The sequence below is a fragment of the Canis lupus genome, chromosome X, assembly GCF_003254725.2.
Source record: "Canis lupus dingo isolate Sandy chromosome X, ASM325472v2, whole genome shotgun sequence".
Classification (NCBI taxonomy): Eukaryota; Metazoa; Chordata; class Mammalia; order Carnivora; family Canidae; genus Canis; species Canis lupus.
The window spans coordinates 94,688,619-94,707,691 of record NC_064281.1 but is presented as its reverse complement, the minus strand read 5'-3'; the positions used below and the strand labels follow the sequence as shown (position 1 = coordinate 94,707,691).

General features: G+C 37.1%; 1 long non-coding RNA gene across 1 annotated transcript; it reads left to right on the top strand.

Moving 5' to 3' along the window:
• The first annotated feature begins 609 nt into the window (after positions 1 to 609).
• Positions 610 to 15,729, top strand: LOC118353744 (uncharacterized). The gene is made up of 3 exons (XR_004813141.2): positions 610 to 779; positions 12,098 to 12,271; positions 14,786 to 15,729. It is a non-coding gene; the product is annotated as an uncharacterized LOC118353744 (long non-coding RNA).
• Positions 15,730 to 19,073: the final 3,344 nt, after the last annotated feature.

Here is a 19,073-nt window from a genome sequence, read left to right as displayed (position 1 = left end):
ACACAGGGAGATCTAATTGGCCACTTAATGTACCAGTTTGCTACTATGGGGGTAAAAAAAAAAAAACCAAATCAAATCAGGAAGTATTTTTTATCAGTTAAGCACCAGCAATTCAAAATTTCTCACAACGTGTCTTGGGAAAGAAACACTGGTGTTAGACTGAAATCCTCACTCTCCCATCTAGCCCAGAGTAATCATTTACAATTGCTTCCGCCAATGGGTTTTGGCTGAAAGTATGTAAGAACCTCACAGCAAAGCCAAACTCTGACCTCTCTATCAGGTTCTCCCTTCAGTGCTTGGACTGCTGCTGCCAGATTCAGTACCTAGTTTCCACTCTGACCTTTGTTGACAGAACAGCCGTATGTGATTTGTTGGCTCCCAGGGTCCTGACATCAGCATATTTCTCGCAGTTCTCCCACTGCCAGTGATAACACCATCTTTTCTTAACAGTTGCAGAGCACTTATCATGTGTCAGTACAGTGCCTTCTTTATGAGCATTGTGAAATTTAATCCTCACAAAAACTTTATGGAATGGATACTGATATTATGTCCTCACTTTTTTTTCTTTTAAACCGAGAAACTGATGCATAGAGAAGGAAGAACCTTGGCAAAGTTAGATAGTGAGCATCAGAGCATGAAGCCTGCATTCCACTCCAGGAAGTCTGATTCCAGAGACCACACTAACGACAACTAGAATATAAGAATTGGCAGCTTAAGATAGTTCTGAATATTCCTTCATTCAGAGCTTCTAGAAGAGAGTAGTAGAAGAACTTCTGTGGGTGAGTCTACCAAAGGCCTATCAATGACAGGCTAGATTATTTTTTTAGGCCCATTTCTGCGAATTTTTGCAATGGCTCATATTATACTACTTAAAAAAAAAAAAGGTTGGCTAGAAATTTGATTTGTGGGCTAGAGTAGAAAGGGGCTGGAGAAGGATGAATCTGACAGAGGATGGATGGAGGGAGCTGTACTTCACTCTTCACTCTGCCCAGAGGGAAGTGGTTGTTCCAACAACAATGGGCAAATGGAGGTTGTTCAAAACAAGTGCATTCCATGGTCTTTTCCCTTAGGACTATTGTAGTATTGATTTGTTGCTTCAAATTCATCATTTGGTGAGTCAATAATATCGATTGATCTGTGGCTGGGTGCAATACATTATGCTAAGTAATGTGGGGATACATAAAGACATTAGGAATACAAACTTGCTCTCCTGGGGTTGCTAATAAAAAGCATGAATTGGGGACAACACATAGGTAGAAGACAATAGAGCACATACAAGGACATACACACATGGCCAAAAGACATTTGGTGTAAGGCAAAGATCCTCAAGGCTATGCATCAAGAGGGCTCAGAATCACCACCACCACCAAACTTGCAGTGAGCTGCTTTGAATTTTAGTCAATATTTTCAGAAGCACATTTGGGGTATGTCCTTTGAATGTTCACTGAATGGTATCTCTAAAGCAAAGGTTCTCAAATCTGTGCACCAGATTAATGTGTTGATGTATTGTCATGTACAAAAGACCAGGATCCTACTCAGATCTACCGAATTGAAAATCTCCAGGTATCAGGGCCTGGAAATCTATGTTCTTAACAAGTCATTTAGAGAAAAATAATGCTAATATTGTTTGTCTTCATCCGTTTGGGGTGCTATAACAAAACTACCATAGACTAGGTGGTTTAAACAACAAATATTCATTCCTCACAGGTCTAGAACTTCACGATCAAGTCACTAGTAGATTTGGTTTCTGGTGGGGGCCTACTTCTTCGTTCACAGACACGATTTTCTCCCTGTGTCCTCACAGCAGAAGGAACCAGAAAGCTCTTTGGGGTCTCTGTTCAATGGGCCCTGATCCCATTCATAAGGACTCCACTCTCATGAACTATTCATCTCCCAAAGGCCCTACCTCCTAATAGTACCACATTGGGGGTTAGGATTTCAAAGTATGAAATTTTTGATGACACATTCAATCCATAAACACTGTTGACTTCATTTACAATAGGGTGGTGGCATGAGGAATCAAATGAGATAAAAAACCATGAAATTGACAAACTGTAGTTATATTCACTTAGGGTCTTCGGTGTGCCAAGCATCACTCTAGGTGCTCTAATTATATATTCAATTACTTAATTTCTGCTGTGTTCATGTATGTTTCAGCCTCAGCTTCTTCATCCAAGCTATATGGTTTTGAAGAATATCTTTGAAATGTTAACAGTAACTACCTTCAGGTGATGGGATATCGGTGATCTTTATTTTCTTCCTTATACTTTCTGCATTCTGCCATGCTTTTTCATTTGCAAAGATCATGTATTACTTCTATAATCAGAAAAACTTCCAAGCCCATACAAATTACTACAAATTTCTCAATTTCCCAGCACCAGTCTGCATTCACAGTAGTAGCAAATCTGTGGAACATTATTTGAGCAAAATGTTCTGAGAATAGGAAATAGTTGAAGATGATTGGGCTAGATATTAAACACCCTTATCAAAATGTTGCCATAGCAACATTCCTCCATTTTCTTGGAGAATCCCAAGAGAATGAAACCTGGAAGAGAGATATGAGGAAAATTCAGGAGTGTGGGACATACTTAGTTCTAATATTGTACCACAGCGAGAAGTCCCAGTTATTATGAGGCCATAGCACACTACTAAGGAGGATGGATATATGAAAGCAAAGATGGTGGACTACTCTGCAATTATATGTTACTGTTTTCACAATTTTGCTTTATACTGGCTGGATTTGGTCAGTCCCCAAATTCCAAATTATTAATATGAGATGGTCACTAGCTGGGTGTGTATTCTAAATGTGAAGATATTCTAAAGCCTGCCAGAAGTCTATAATGCATCCAGAATGCACCATAACGTTTAGAGATTTGGGACTTGTTCTACATATGCCATTGTGCCTCCTCAAAGCAGAGTGATTTAACAATAGCAACATTAGCAGAAAGTTAAGTGATAGCCAGCAAAGTGCCTTGATGACTGTCAATATAATGGGTCACATATCCTGAATGACACTTATGCATGTCTACTTTCCTGCTTTCTGTCTTCACCCCTTACTGTTGCTTAAGATGACATTTCTGTTTCCTTTCAACTGTTCTTGTAAATTATGGAAATGAATGAATGGTCAAAACCAAATGCAAACTAAAGTGGTTAATGATTTAGAAAAGGAATCCGAGGTGATGCTAGCTCAAGCCCTAGTTTACTTTTAAGTTGTAATTTGAGAAAATAATTACAGCCTGGAGGAGGTAAAAATATACTTAAAAGAAAGATTGGCCCCTTAAAGAGGCCTAAGGAGAAGCCAAAATGAGCTTAGTATTTGTATTAAATAGTTCAGTTCTTCAGATGAAAGCTGGAGCCTCTGTGTGATACCCTAAAAATCCAGTGCCTGACATTCTGAGCCCCTTTTTCTTTTTTTAATATTATTTATTTATTTATTCATGACAGAGAGAGAGAGAGAGAGAGAGAGAGGCAGAGACACAGGCAGAGGGAGAAGCAGGCTCCATTCAGGGAGCCTGACGTGGGACTCGATCTCGGGTCTCCAGGATCAGGCCCTGGGCTGAAGGTGGCACTAAACCACTGAGCCACTCAGGCTGCCCAGAGCCCCATTTTCTTGAGAACCCATGGAAATAGAGCATACATTCATCATGGCCTCCCACTGGCCACTTTGTATTCATTTATCCTTTTTAATAACAATTTGTTTTACACTTGGAAAATTATTTGCCTCTTATTGTATGCAATATGGCTCAAGTAGTCAATGAAAGTATTGTGCTCACCGTAAGGATCCTGAGGAATACTTGGGAAAGCAAAATCTAAGAGAACAAAAAGGACTGATTGAAATTTGTGGTATGAGAACCAAGTTTGTATTACTTTGAATATCAGAAAGAATGTGACCTTAGTTTGTACTCCAAATCACATGACATAGGGCATACTGGTAACCAGGAATAAAAAGAATGGAAAGAAATATACCAGTGGTTAGCAGTGCTCATTTCTGGATTGTGAGATGACTAAAGCTTAGTTTCTTCCTCCTCCTCCTCCTCCTCCTCCTCCTCCTCCTCCTCCTTCCTCACCTTTTTTATTTAGAGACTGTGTGTGTACCCAAATGAGTTGGGGGTGGGGAGAGGCAGAGAGAGAGGGAGAGAGAGAATCTTAAGCAGGCCATGGAGCCCAAGATGAGGCTTGATCTCACTACCCTGAGGTTATGACCTAAGCCAAAACCAAAAGTCAGGTCAAAATGAAGAATCTGATGCTTAACTGAAAAAGCCACCCAGGCACCCCTAGTATTCTCTACTTTATAAAAGAAGAAAGGGTTATGTTTATTATATAATATTTAAAATCACATAAAACAGTCCAATATGTCTGCTTAAAAATACCTCAGTACATGTACTGTCCTAGTTTGGGAAGCCAAACAAGGCTTGGTTTGGTAAGATGGCACACTTCTTCCCAAGGTCATTCTCCCAAGCAGCCTGAGGACTTGAAGAATAGGTTTCCTTTCTTGTTTGAGGATCACAAGCTAACCCATTGCTCCTACCACCTAAGATTTGAGGTTTTCAGCACACATAATTCACGTGAATACATAATCCAGCATAAATACTCATGAGAAACTTGAATATATTTGGAGCCAAATCACAAGAAAAATCTCATGATACTCAACTTTTTAAATGCAAATATGTAGCTTCTCACATTATCATTGCTTCCAGTCTGAGTCTGAACCTAGGAATCTCTCTCTTTCTCATCTTTTCTGCCCTTATCTTGAGTCTTTGTTTTTGGTTGAGGCCAAAGGAGAGGCAAATATGGGCTTAATATTTGTTTCAATTGTATTAAATAATTCAGATCTTCAGATGAAACCTGAAGCCTCTGTCTTATAGCCCCAAATACAATGCCTGATATTCAGAGTTCCTTTTTCTTGATCAAGAACAGTCTATTCTATTGTTTCTATGGTCTTCCTTGTCTGATCAGGTTTATAAAAATTTCTCTTAGCTGTTTACAACTCTCTCTCCTGTTGTAAGCAGCCCACATTGTCAAACTGATAATTCATTCTCTGTGCATTTGCAGCATATGTCTTTCGCACAGACCGATGCTAACCACAGGACTGGTTTGCATGTTAATGACAACATCATTTTCTCCCTGAAAGCTTCATGGGCCTTTTTCGCAAATTAAAATATACTTAAGATCCCATTTTAATTGTAACATATCAGAGACTCAAGTTATCCAGGGTCAATCCCTAGTTCACAGTCACTTCTGGGAAGTCTGGTGGGAAGAAGAAAATCTACATTTAAAGTGGTCCTTTTTGGAAATTGGTGAAGCTCAGAATACAAGTACTTGAGTTGTGATTTTTTTTCCCTGAAAACATAGAAGACCACTGAGTAGAAATGTTATATAGCAAGAATCAAAATTTGGGAGGTTTTTACTTGAGTTATTTTTACAGTGAATTTTGTCCAGATACAAAATAATGGTTCCACACATGTATAGTTCACTTTCTAACTTTTATGCTTATCTTGGCTCTCTGAGATGAAGGCACTTAATCCACCTCCTCTGTAATATCTACTCTTAAGACTCTTGGCTATATTAATTTTAGTCTTTTCTGATATTATTTATAACTTTCAGCACATTTCAAAAAATCAGTACCTAGCTGAGGACTGTACTTCATTACTCTTAATGTATTTCATGTCTCCCTAAATAGATTTTAAACCTACTGAATGAAGGAGGGGCACCTGGGTGGCTTGGTCAGTTGGGAACCCAACTCTTGGTTTTACCTCAAGTGGTAATCTTGGGGCTTGGGGGGTGGTGATCTTGGGATCGTGAGGTCAAGACCCACATCAAATTCTGCATCAGCCTCCGTGCTCAGCGTGGACTCTGCTTGTCCCTCTCCCTTGCCCCCCCCCCCACCTTGCATGTCCTCTCTATCAAGTAAATAAATGAATAAAATCTAAAAACCAAACAAACAAACAAAAACAACTCCTGAGGGAAGAATTGGACTGAGTCTTTGGATCTAGGTTCTAATCTCAACTTTACTATAAAGAATACCACAGTGGGTATGCCAGATAACATTCCTGCTTTCATGAACCTTACATCTAGTTGGGGCCAGGGAGGAAATAAACAGTAAGCAGTTTGATAATAGAGATAATTTCAGTAGGTGATGAATGCTATAAAGAAAATAAAAGAGATTATGATAGAGATTGATCTATGGAGTAGAGAAGAAACAGTGCAAAGGCCCTATAGCAGGGTGTGTGATAAATCAATATGGAGCATAGTGTGCAAGGACAGGGGTAGGAAACAAAGAGAGGTAGGCAAGTGTAGATCGTGAGGGCTCTTCTGTTGTACAATAAAAATTTGTATTTCATTCAAACTGTGATGGGAAGCCTTTAGACAATTTTAAGCAAGGATGCAGTTTGATCTGTTTCAAGAATATCACTCTGACTGCTGTGCAAGCAAGAGTATAAAGAAAGAGGAGTAGAATCAGGGACACATATTATGGGATAGTGAGTACTACTATCATAAGTGAGAAGGCTTGGATTGGAATTGTAGAAATTGAGACAGGGAGGAATAGTCAGAGTTTGGATATATTTTGGAGGGAGAATTTTCAGGACTTTCTGATGGATTTCATATGGAAGTGATTATGGCCTGAAAAGTTCAAAGGAAGACATGATTAGAAGATGTATTCCTTTAAGTTTATACTATAAAATTCTGAATGATAAACTTAATGTGACTAGAAAAAAATTATTGCTCACATTTTTGCATACTCTGGACAAGACTTGCATTTGTGGTCATCATCAAAGAGCACAGTAACAACTTTAAAGGGAATAATTAGAAACTAGTATTCAGAAGAGGCAGAATGGATGATGTAGTAACATGAGTAATGGCATGACGAGCATTAAATAGATGGTATTAGGGAGCTGTAGAGGCAAGAAGATCTACATTAATTTATAATAAACTGGTTGCAAAGAGCCATGGTATCATGAATAATACCAGTATCACTATGCTTTTTCTCATGCTAAGAGATATGAAATTAGCCAGAAATGGCACATTTGACAATAAAATACACAAATGGATTTTTTCTAGACCTGAACAGGAAGATATAGTGCCTGGACATGACTAGGATTTTTCACATGTATTTTTTATTTAATAAACAAATATAAATGTATCTCTTCTCTACTTACTATTCAAAATCTTCATCTATCTAGTATTCTAAACCTTCATCAATAAATCACTAAACTTCATATAGGCCCACTGATTTTATAGTATGTTTTAAAATTAAGTTGTTTATATAGTCAGAGAGGCCCCACAAAGTACAAGAGTACTTACCCAGGCTCCTCTACCCTACAACCTAGAAATGGCCCTATTTCTGTTTATCCAGGCCACCCACGTTCTATTTTCTTCTTTTAAAAAACTTTATTTGACAGAGAGAGAGTACATAGGAGCAAGAGGGAGGGGAAGAAGCAGAAGCGGACTCTCCACTGAGCAGGGAACCTGGTGACGAAGAGGTGGAGCTCCATCCTAGGACGCTGGGGTCATGACCTGAGCCAAAGGCAGATGCTTAACCAACTGAGCCCCCCAGGCATCCCCTAAGTTCTATATCTCTCCCTGTACTATGAATTTTCATTTCTCTCTCATACACATATCCACATGGTAATTTTCTTTTAATCTAGTATCATCAATGGAGATATTCTAAAAATGTTAATTTTCAGAAAAAAAACCTTAAACTTGCTTCTTTAAGAACTGAAATGTTTAGGAAGGTAACATGAAATGGATTATATTTTCTACAAATTCATATCTAAGATGATAAAATAATCTAACAGAATATAAAAAATTTTTGCTTGATGATTGAAGAAACAGATCAGTATGACCATCATATATCAGACCATGAAATACATTATTATGTCCTTGCTGTTTATTGAGATATGTTATCAATATCTTCAAATAAGCCTCAAATTTCAGTGCTTTTAATTGCTTGAATATAGTCTTAGAGGTTCTAACCTCTAGCTTGCTACAAGAATGCCTGTCATTTTTCATTGTGGTATGTCAGCCTGAAATGACAACTTTCTTTGTTTGTAGCTTCTAATTTGCTGTTTCAAATATTCTATAGATTGGAGAATGAAATAAGTAAGTTTATTTTGCTTATATACAAAGATATATAGATATCTATATATTAATAGAGACATATCAATATGTGAATCTGAGCAAAGGATGAAATACTTCTATGCAATAAAGTACTAAAACACTTGGGCTGTAGTTCATGGGATTTATGAAAACTATCTCAGGTTTACTTTTTGGTTTGTTATTTCTAGGATCCAGGTTGAAGTTTCTGGAAAGTCTAATTAATATTCTTGTGTGTGTTTCTATTTGTATGTGTATGTTGAGATCAGATTTTATATTTTGTATACATCTATCTCATATTATAAACATCAGATTTGACTTAATATCCTAAACCAGGGGGAAATGGTTATTAAATTAATTAACGAGGGGCATGTTCATACCTCTGATGTTGACATTCTTCATGTTTTTTTTGAAGTGGTGGTCCTCTTAGTTTATTAGTCTTTAGTATTGGTTAAAAAAAGAAAACTAGTACTTGAATTCTGCCAATGTATTTGAACTGCATAGCCTAGCAGGGTCCCAATCCAAGCCAATAGTTTAACTGAATGAAGGGTTCTCTGGAAGACTCCTGGTTTTATGTAAGAGCAATAGAATTTTAAATGTATCTATTTAATGTATTTACTAAGAGCTGTTACTTGTTTTACAATAAGCTCAGTCATCTTTTGTAGTGCAAATTTGTACCTTCACAACCCAGGGCTCCTTCCTTATTAAACCCTCAGAGTCAAAGAGTGCCTGTTCTTTTGGCTTTCTTAATCCACTGGTACTATGCACCAGTACTGCAACAATCCTCTAATCTCCTTTGAAATAATGAAACTTCTCTTTTTCCTCTGAAAAATCTAAAGTCAGGACAGCCTCACTCTATCCTCTGGACTCTCACCTGTGTCCCTTGTTCCATGAGTTATTCACTGTGACAGATATAAATGAACTACAAATCTTTGAGAAATAGCAGCAATCTTATCTTTCTTTAATTCCCTTTCCTTTATAAAAATGACTTTAGTTACCTTTCTAGCCTATAGGAGAATACCAATCAAAGGAGAGTCCCTAGGAGTCTTTTAAGCTTTCAGGTCGGCATTATGTTTTTGAAGAAAAGAACTCTGCAAGGATTCAGAAGACCTGGCTTATTCTTTGTGTTTCCTTGGTAACTCATTTCTTGACCTTGAATAAGTCACTGAAGGCCTCACTAGGCCTCAAATTATTTACTGTAAAAATGGGTATATTTCCTGATTAATGTATGCTGCCCAATTTCATTTCCCCAATAATGTTGAAATTTACTCATGGGAAGAATCTCTCCTTTGATTCATGGCATGTATTATGTGGTGATTAGGTCATGAGAGTGGAGCCCACGTGAATATCCCATTCATAAAGCCCTTTTAAAAGAGACCCCAGAGAGCTCCCTCATTCCTTTTGCCATGTGAAGACACTGTGAGAAGATGGACATCGATGAACCAGGAAGTGGGTTCTCACCAGACACAAAATCTTGGACTTCCCCAGCCTCCATAACTATGATAAATAAATTTCTGTTGTTTATAAGCCACCTAGTCTATGATAATTTGTTACAGCAGCCCAGACAGATTAAGATACCACAGACGCATGTGTAGCAATCCCCTACCTTACAAAGCTTGAGGGATTCCCAGACATGAGATGCAGTGGCTGCCATTGAACATAAGTCCCTCAGCTTATGAAGATGATTGCTACCCTGCTAAAGCTAGTGCTCAATCTCTATTTTTCTTTCTCAATCTCAATCTCTCTGTCTTGGCAGGGGTAAATAACCCTTGAGTTCAGGAAAGGGTAGGAAGGATGGGATATGTGTTGATTGTACATTTAAGACAGTGGTTCCTTTCTGACTCTTCACTAAGAGTCTTGTCCCTAGCAAACTTTCTGTTATGGACTAAATGTTTGCCACCACCAACCCATATTCCATATGTTGAAGCCCTAACTCCCAATGTGATGGTATTTGGAGATGGGGACTCTGGGAGGTAATTAGGTTTTAAGGAAGTCATGAGGGGCAGCCTGGGTGGCCCAGCAGTTTAGCGCCGCCTTCAGCTCAGGGTGTGATCTGGAGACCGGGGATTGAGTCCCACGACAGGCTCCTTGTATGGAGCTGTTTCTCCCTCTGCTTGTGTCTCTGCCTCTCTCTCTCTCTCTCTCTCTCTCTCTCTTTCTCTGCGTGTGTGTGTGTGTGTGTGTGTGTGTGTGTGTCTCTCATGAATAAAGAAATAAAATCTTGGGATCCCTGGGTGGCGCAGCGGTTTGGCGCCTGCCTTTGGCCCCAGGGCGGGATCCTGGAGACCCAGGATCGAATCCCACGTCGGGCTCCCTGCATGGAGCCTGCTTCTCCCTCTGCCTGTGTCTCTGCCTCTCTGTCTCTCTCTGTGTGATTATCATGAATAAAATAAATAAAATCTTAAAAAAAAGAAATAAAATCTTTAAAAAAATAAGGAAGTCATGACAGTGGAGTCCCCATAATGGGATCAGCGTCCTTATAAGAGAAAGAGATACTAGAGCTCCCTCTCTCCAAATGCATGACCAAGGAAAGGCCACATGAGCACATAGTGAGAAGGTAGCAGTCTGCAAAATCAGGGAGGGGGCTCACTCTCACCAGAATCCAACCAATCTGGCACCCTGATCTCAGACTTCCAGCCTCCAGAACTGTGAGAAAATAAATGTCTGTCACATAAGCTACCCAGGAATGGTATTTTGTTATAGCAGTTCAAATGAAACAAAAATTCATAAAAAATGGGTAAAACTATTTAAGTTGCCTTGTTTCACTTATCACTGGAAATGTCCAATTCTCACTATTTGATTTTTTAATAAAAAAATCCACTTAGCCAGTCACATGTGTGTATGATCTGAAAGCCCCAGCACTGCAGCACAGCTGAGGAACATGTGTGGCTTAAATCAATTCCTGTAATGGTCAAAAAGACAAGCCTGGGGGAAAGGCAATCATTTTAGAGAGGAAATGAAGGCCTGCATACTACTCTATAGATGTGCTGTGAGATTTTCAACCAAATTGCCCTTCCTTTTTGCATGCTATTTAATCCTAATAAAATAACTCCCTTCTCTCAAGTGTCCCCCTCCCCCTGTGTCCCTGTGCTGTGCTGTCTCCCTCCCACAGGCTTCCTGCAATTTACAGAGGTGGTGTCATCTGCTCTAAAACATCTGAATAACTTGCCCTGTTTTGAATAAATGTGTTCACCATCTATATACCACAGCTTTACAACCTGAGTCATAGTACTTACTTTGTTAGCAATCTTTATTAATATTTCATCAGCCATTTTCTTTCCAAAAGGATGAGGTTTGCACTTTTCCTGCCATGCTGAGAGGGAGTGATAGAAGCAGAAAAGCTTACTGATTTACATAAAGATTGCAAACTATTATTCTCCTAGTAATTTTAAAGTGCACACACTGCATACCACTTTCTGATGGAATCACATCCCTGCCTATTGAGCCTGACATGCATGAAATCCATCATTGGAGTTGGCTTTCTAAAGAGGGAAATCACACTTCTTACAGGGGAAGTAAGGAGTGCTATCTTTTAAGACTGCTTTTCAAGGAGAGCCAGTGGGAATCAATGGAGTCAAACTTACAAAAAATTCTATTCAGATATCCATTCCACTAAAATTAGCATAGGTTCAGGTCAGGCATACTTCCAGAGACTCCCTCTCACATCCAATTCACATCTACTAAAGGGTAGGAAGCCTAATTACAGACTCCTTGCAGCTTCCACCTCCTCTTTATCTCGATGGCTCTGCCTAGTCAAAGTTTTTCAGCTGTTCAAATTGCCAATCTGACTTTGTTGATTATTAAAGTTACTTCTCAGAACTCTCATGTTTTTTATCCAATTCATGTCATCTTGTATTTGGTCATATGCCACTATGTACACTGAGAATTTTTGAGTTGCCAACTCCCTCTAGCTGAAGACCATATCTTTATTTTATTTTATTTTATTTTATTTTATTTTATTTATTTATTTATTTATTTATTTATTTATTTATTTAATTTTTAGACAGAAAGAGAGAGCACACAAGTGGAGGGGGGATGCAGAGGAAGAGGGAGAGAGAGAATCCCAAGTGGGCTCCATGCCTATCATGGAACCCAATTCAAGGCTTGATTCCACCACCTCAAGATCACAACCTGAGCTGAAATCAAGAGTCAGATACCCAACCAACGATCCACCCAGGTACCCCTAGACCATATTTTTAAAATCTAGAATGTCCGTCTATCTCAATTTTCTCAGGACAGCCCTTGTTTACTACTTCTATTCCATTCTAACTTAATAGTGACTTTTTTTCTCAAAAGCATTCTGGTTTCAACAATTAATTATATGGTCATTTTATCTAGATCCCTTTTATTGCTGTACCCCCCCCCCCATCTATGCTAAGCAAGAAGCAAAGTGCTAAACTTGTATTTGTTAAAGGGGATCAGCCTTCTTCTCGCCTTGCAATTAATTACATTACTATTATTTATTGCCTATGTTATCTCTGTTGGTGATGTGTCACAGACTTTATATATTACTCATTCAATTCCAACATCTCTGGTGAGGAGCCTTATCTACATATGTTAAATGAAGAAATTGGTTTAAGTAGAAATTGACTACATGTGTGATAACTGATGTAAAGTTAGATTTCAGCCTTATTTTCATTCCTGGATCGAAATATAGGCAGCTGTCAGCTACTTATATTCATTAAAGGGAACAAACATGGATAATATGACACAGCATATTATTCAAAACCAAACAGTAGATTATTTTGTTTGAATGAAGATTTCACTTTCTGCCTATAATGTTTAATCTGATGTTGCTGTTCTTTTCTTCTCCCTGAGTTCATACATACAATTGCATGCAATAATCATTTTACATAGCAATATCAAGTAAAAGTAAAATGAGATCTGGAGAGAAAAAAAGGCAAACTAGAATTATCCTCAGCACAGAGCTTTAGGTACACTTTGGTTAGCCCCTGAGTTCCCTCAGAAATCAAGGTTATACTTGGCTAGAAGCTGCAGTCCAATCAGAAGTGCTTGGGAGCTGATGAAAGGGAAACGTTTGCCCATCCCTCCCTCCTTTCAGGCATAGAGTGAAGCCATTTCTGGGAGGTGAGGCATCTTAGTGTCTCTAGGTGCCCAATCCCTAGAAGCTTCTCAGTACCAAACAAGTTTCAGTTTGTTTAGCAATATACTCTAGGTCTCCTCCTCCAGAGTCTGCTCTCAACTTATCTTTCCAGTCTTATATCTCAGTATACTGCTTCCTGCCATTCACTTCATGGTTACAGCACTACTCATGGTTACTAAATATGCTTTCTACTTCTCAGCAGTTTTCTTGTGTGCATGCCATCACCCCTCTCCTAAAATATCTTCCTCTCTTGTCCTCCTGTATTTCCATGTCCAAATCCTAAATATCTTTTTTTAGGCTGAAGTCAAATACCATTTCCTCCATATTCCTCCTATACAAAAGCAGTATTTCGCTCCTCTGAATTCCCTAAACACCTTAATTTCCCTATATGGTTTGTATCACCTCATACCCTGAATTATTGTGCACAAATCTTACAAGATTGATGAAAGTGTAAGATATTTATTTATTTACCATCTTTAAGGTATAGATGGGGAACACTAGGAATTTAGTTAATGATTAATGCATGAATTAATGTGTCCAACTTAAGCCAGTCTAGAGATCAGAACTCCTGTTTTCACCTATGATTGCCCTGATATCCATTGGTATTCAGTAGTGCTCATAGGTAGTTCAAGTGAAGCAACTCAAAATGAACCTATCATCTGGAGTATGCACTGACAAAACAGACACAGTTCTCATCTTAGCACAGAAGTTTTATGACAAATTGATGAATAACTCAAGTTCTCATTGGTTGAACCCTTGTTTTGCTTTATAGTCTCTAATGTCATTAGATTGAATGCCTTTCAGAAACTATAATTACACATCTTTCATCATAATAAAAAAGGTTTGAGTGACATTTAATTCTTAAATCATAATGATATTTTCTCTCTATGAATTATGAGAGCAATGATGGCCTTTGATACCACGATGATGCTATTGTACCAGAATTTTGTCTATAATTCATATTTTCTGTCATGTATAAAGCAATACTAGTATCATGCGAACAGTATCATAATAAATATCTCTTATACTAATTGAAATATTATCTGAATGACTCTCCAGAGTTTTTCATTATTAAATTTAAAAACATTTTCTAACTTAATTTTTTGCTTTTTTTTGGAAACACTTTTGTAGTATCAGTGTACACATTTTCATTATGTGAATATTACAATTCTTAGCCCCCAAACAGATTTAAGTGCCATATGAATAAGTTAAATCAAATTTGAATTTGTTGTGTTCTGGATGAGAGTAAATGGTATAGAAAAGTATATTCTCCTATGCAAAGGTGATCAGATAATCTTAGAGATCTCAAGGTTGAAAAAAAACATTTTTGGTCATCCAATCTACCTTGCCACTTAAAGCAGGCAGGAATTTTTCTATAATGACCCTGACAGGTGACCATCTAGTTTCTGTCTGAACTACTATAATGAAATTTGTTTCTTTGACTTTGGTTTCAGTTCTGTCTTTTTTTGTTTCTTTTGAGGTGATAGAAAACTGCCTCTTGCCTCTTGCCTAAGGCAGTCTTCAAACTTTTGAAAATAGCATTTATCGCCTTTTTTGTTTTGTTTTGTTTTGTTTTGTTTTTTTTAGGTAGGCTCCACACTGGGGAGCCCAACTCTGGACTTGAAATCACCACCCTGACATCAAGACCTGAGCTGAAAGCAAGAGTCAGACCCTTAACTGACTGAGCCACCGAGTGCCCCCAAACATTTGAAAATAAATTTCTCTCAGTCTTGTCCTGATTGCTGGTATCCTTGGTTCTTTTTAACCATTACCATACCAAAAAATAAATAAATGAATGATTGAATGAATGACTAAATAAATAACAATTGAATCTAACTGCTTCAGTAAACCTTTTCGGAATGCTTTCCAGTTTGTCAATACTCCTTAAAATACAAAACCTAGAACCAAACGCAGTATAATCTTTGTTGACTGACCTTTATGTGTCAGACTATTGTTACCCATGAATTGTACACTATATTTGTGTTGATATAGATGCCTGGAAATCTAGTACACATTGATAATTCTTTTATATTAGTCTTGTATCAATTAAGACTCTAAGAATCTTTTTCACGTGAATCACCGCCCAGTTTGATTTTCTTTGGGCTATCACTAGAAAATTGATTTTTCTAAATACCTAAAAACAATGCTAATAATGCATACTATTAAATGCAACTTATAAATGCATAACATATACAAAGGAAAACACATAATCCAAACATATATGTTATATATTTATATATACTATAGTAATATATAATAATTGTTGACATTTTGGTATATTTCCTTCCACTTTTGATATTTAGATAATAGAAGCTGTACTGTACTGCTATGGTCTGAATGCTTATGTCCCCCAAAACTCATATGTCAAAATCCCGATGTCCAATGTGATGGTATTCAGAGATGGGTCTTTTGAGAGATGCTTAAGTAATGATAGTAGAGACCTCATGAATGGATCTAATGTTCATATGTAAGAGACCCCAGAGAGATAGCTCCCTTGGCCTTTCTCCATTGTAAGGATACACTGAGAAGTCTGTGACCTGGAAGCAGGCCTTTGCCTGACCATGTTGGCACCTCAATCTTGGAACTGTAAGAAATAAATTTATGTTGTTGATAAGCTATCCGGTTTGTGTATTTTATCATAGCAGCCTGAATGGGCTAGGACACATATGATTATTTTTATGTTCTGGTTTCTCTACTTAACTTATGTCAACAAATGTTTCCATGCTCCTAAAGTTCTTTAAAGGTTGTAAGCATATGTCCTTTATTCTATAGTAATTTGTATTTGCCTTTGGGTAGCATTTAGTAATTTCCCTCTTGAAAGATTTTTGTTTTCAATTTTACTGCTTTAAATATGTTAAATAATGCTGGCACTGAGGCACTTAGGTAACGTGCTGAGGTAATGGATTATCTATTTGAAAAAAGCTCAATTATGCCTTTATCTCATAGGATACAACAAAATAAATTTCATGAGAATTGAAGAGTTATATGTAATAAGAAATGCCAATAACATCTAGAGGAAAATATGGGAAAATTTTTACCTAATGGGAAAGAACTTGTAATCATATAGGAAAAGTCAGTACATTTGATTACATAAACATTAGAAATGCTAAATGTCAAAAAACATCATATTTGAAAAGAAAGAGTATATTGCATTGTGAAAAAAATGATGATCTGTATTCATAATGTATAACACAACCATACAATTACATATTAAAAACATTAAACCTCTAGTAGTATAATGGGTAAGAAACATTAAGAGTTAGTTTGCTGAAAAAATATAGCCCACTAACAGCCATAATATAAACTGTCCTTTCTCACTAGTAATCATGAAAGTAATATTAAAATAAAAATCAGATATTTTTTAACTATATGAACTTGTACAACCTTTCTGAGGATTTATTTTATAATATATATCAAATGCCTTAAAATGAGCATACCTCTTAATATAATAATTTCTCCTCTAAGACTATGTCCTAAGATAGCAATCAGAGATATGGACATATATGCACAAATAAGAGTATTCATTGACCAATCTAAATGCTTAACAGTAAGAAAATATGTAAATAAAATGATAGTATGCAATAGGATTCTTCAAAACATAGTTTTAATAATTATCTATTTAATGTAATGGGGAGATGCTAACTGCAATTTGAGAAAAGCAGAATATAAGATATGTACGTATAATTACAGTTTTGTAAAAAAAAAAACTACAGTAATAAAAACGAAAGGCAATACATCAATATGTGAACATTGATTGTTCCTACGCAGAATATTTGTGGATGGTATTTTTTTTAATTTTTATTTATTTATGATAGTCACGTACACACAGAGAGAGAGAGAGAGAGGCAGAGACATAGGCAGAGGGAGAAGCAGGCTCCATGCACCGGGAGCCTGATGTGGGATTTGATTCCGGGTCTCCGGGATCGCGCCCTGGGCCAAAGGCAGGTGCCAAACCGCTGCGCCACCCAGGGATACCATGTGGATGGTATTTAATGATTCCTCTGTACCTTTCAACATTTCTTAAATCTGTTGTTTAAAAATCAGAATAAAACTTATTTGCATCTTTAAAAAGTGTCATGACAAACATCTTTGTACATAAAACTTTGCTTAATTCTGATTATTTTCAGGAGAGATTCCTAAAAGTAGAATGGAGTAGGATGTAATAACTATATCAGTCTCTGTCAAATTGTGCTATTTTGGTTCTGGCTGAGCATTTTCACATGTCCAGGATATTACAGATATCATATGCCATTCAACATACAGTGGAATTCTATCTATCTATTCTATCTGCAAGTCTGATCAGCATAATAGACCAAAACTTCATGTAGTCACGGTTTACAAAGGGAAAGTCTGACTAGGACAGGTTATAGGTTAGTTTCAAGCACAGAGCCCTATGAGCAGGTCATGAGAGCCTGTGAACAATCATGGAAGCTGAGTTGTTCATGTCAGTTAAAATGGGAAAGTTTACTCTTGCCATGAAATGAAATATCATGAACAAAATTAACTAGGTCTGATCATCAAGCATCTACTTATTAAGGATCCTATTATCTGGTCAGTCTTGTGGTAGATAGAGGAGATCGTTAAGTCATTTTAGGAATGTAGAACCTAGCTGCAGAATTAGAACTCATGTCCAGGAATCATTGGGGGCAGTTTGTCCTAAACTTTGGCAATGATCCAAATCATGCAGATAAATACTTAAAAATAGAGATTCCAGGTTTCTAATGATCATTGTTCAGTATCTTTGGGGTGAAGTATTTTTTAAAAGTCTTTTCAATGACCCTGATGACCAGCCAGGTTTGGCAATCACTGGACTAGACAAATTAAGCTACTTTGAAGAGGTATGGGCAAAATCAGAATCAGGATGGGGTAGGAATAGTCAAGTAAGGTTTATTATAAGAGAAGAAACAGAGGCAAATTTTCCAAAGTGGTTTATTTACCATTTTCACTACGTATTAGACCTAGAATTTTTCTCAAATGGCATCTGCATTTATATATATATACACACACATATATATGGACATATATACACAAATAAGAGTATTCATTGCCCAATCTAAATGCTTAACAGTAAGAAAATATTATATATATAATATATATAATATATAATATATAATATATAATATATATATATAATCTCCAACAGCCATATATGTTACATGTTTTGCTTATCAAGAGAAAGAAATAGCAATAAAAATTCCAGGCCATGAAAATGAGAAGGAAGAATGTTCTTGCAACTAGTACAATTATTCATGTTCATTTCTGTAACATTCATTCATTTAATAAAGATCTCAGCCTACAGTGCATGGATCTCCCACTCTTTTATGTGCTTGAGATATAAGCCACCAGACAAACCAGGCAAAGCTCTCTGCCCTTATGATGTTCATATTCTAGTGGGGGAAGACAAACAAGAATAAACAAAATTAGTAAGTTATTAACTATGTTATGTTAAGTGAAATCAGGAGCCCCACTCCCAGTCCCTGGCAAACAGGGATCTGATTTCCATCTCTGCTATTTGGCCTTTTCCAGAATGGAATCATATGTGTGTGTGTGTGTGTGTGTGTGTGTGTGTGTGTGTGTGTAATTTGTGTCTAGCTCTTTATAATTACAATAATATTTTCGAGATTCTTGCATGATGTTGTGTGTATTCGTAGTTCATTCCTTTTTATTGCTAAATAATTCTCATTGTGTAACTATATCGGTTTGTTTAGCCATTCACCAGTTGATGAGGATTTGGATTGTTTCCAGTTTGGGACTATTATGAGGCTATTATGAAGCTGCTATGAACATTTATGTAGAGGTCTTCATGTGGACATATGTTTTCATTTCTCCTGGGTAAACTACTAGAATTGAAGCAGTGGAGTATGTGATAAGTGTA